Genomic DNA, 1939 nt, shown 5'->3' on the forward strand with positions numbered 1-1939 from the left:
GCAGTGGCTGGACGGACCCACCTTGGGGCAGGCCTGGCTGTGCCGTGTGCCTCCCGCCCTGTAGGGACTTAGGGGACTGGGCGCCGCCATCTTGTGGCTGTGGGGGATCCTTCCGCCTGGCCTGCCCCCTCTCACAGTCCAAGAGCCCTCAGGGGTGGGAGGCGACACCCCCATCACACCTCTCCTGCTGCCACTTGTTGGCAGTGCAAGCCTCGGCCGGCCATGGTTATCTGAGCCTTGGGTCCACCCTGGGCAGCTGGGCAGCAGACATCCGAGGCTTGCCTGCACCTGGCGCTGACCCTGAGCATCTGGTGGCTGAGGGGACTGGGGGACTCCAGAGGCAGGTGCACGGAGTGGCTGGACCCACCTGGGGGCAGGCCTCGCTGTGCCGTGCGCCTGCCACCCTGTAGGGGCTTAGGGGATTGGGCGCCAGCATCTTTGCAGTGTGTCAGTCGATTAGCATATTCCCACTTTATTGGCTGTGGGCACTGCCATCTTGTGAGGGCATGACAGTCAATTACTACCTTCCCTCTTTATTAGATACGATAATGACTTTCTCAGTATTCTCAGTTGAAGTCTATTTTTCTGGTATAAGTATAGCTACTTTTAAGTGTGGGCTATTCTCTTTTTATCCTGTGTCGCCATCTTTGCGGGTGTGTCGGTCGATTAGCATATTTCCACTTTATTGGCTGTGGGCACTGCCATCTTGTGAGGGCGTGATGGTCAATTACTACATTCCCTTTTTATTAGATAGGATAATGACTTTCTTAGTATTCTGAGTTGAAGTCTATTTTTCTGGTATAAGTATAGCTACTTTTAAGTGTGGGCTATTCTCTTTTTATCCATTTACATGAATTATTGTTTCCACCTTCTTCACCTTCAGATTCTTCCTGTCCTTGACACTGTAGACTTTTTCAGGCAACATGTGTTTGAAACTTGTTTGTTTTTTTAAAATATATTTTATTGATTTTTTACAGAGAAGAAGGGAGAGGGATAGATAGTTAGAAACATCGATGAGAGAGAAACATCGACCAGCTGCCTCCTGCACACTCCCCACTGGGGATGTGCCCGCAACCAAGGTACATGCCCTTGACCGGAATCGAACTTGGACCCTTGAGTCCGCAGGCCAACGCTCTATCCGCTGAGCGAAACCGGTTAGGGCGAAACTTGTTTTTTTAATAAGTTAAGCTACTGTGTATAACTTGATAATTTTGTAAGTACTTGACAATTGCCATCTTGTTAACTGTTTTTTTCCCTTTATTGATTAAGGTATTACAAATGTGTCCTTACCCCTCTATTTCCCTCGCACCCCCCAAATCCTGCCCTCACCGTTGTCCTCTGTTGTCTGTCTTGTGAACTTTGGTGTACATGTTTTGTACCATTTTTGTTTTGTTTTGTTTGTTTTTTCTCTCTTGCTAACTCTCTGGTTTAATTATTTTTCCATAGTGGTATGCATTCATTTCTTTTCCTTCATTTATTTTGCTTTGTGATTACCATGAGGGTTACTTAAAACATCTCAGAGGGATAGCACTTAGTTCTAATCTGATGACCATTAAACGCACACAGGAAGTATACTTTTAGTCATGCCCAGTGGCCATATTTTCATTCCCTTTGTTGAAGAGCATCCCACAAACTCATTTCTACATATGACAAATGCACATTTGTGATAGCATTAACCCATGCCTTCAGTCAGCCTGTTCTTCACCAGCGTTTATTTGTGCTCAGGTCCCTGCTGTGGCGCAGAGGATGCAGACGCTCCCTGTGAACAGAGTGCTTCTGTAGGAGGGTCACCGTCCAGCCCCTCCAAGGCGGCTGTGTCTTCCCTGAAGACCCACTTCTGTGAGAGCTGTGGTCCCGTCTTGAGAGACATATTCCATTTGGCCGAGCCCCAAGGAACACCAAACAGCCAGCAGGTGGTCAGGTGTGGGGCAGGTGGGAA

Source organism: Myotis davidii, unplaced genomic scaffold (genome assembly GCF_000327345.1).
Source record: "Myotis davidii unplaced genomic scaffold, ASM32734v1 scaffold1205, whole genome shotgun sequence".
NCBI classification, from domain to species: Eukaryota; Metazoa; Chordata; class Mammalia; order Chiroptera; family Vespertilionidae; genus Myotis; species Myotis davidii.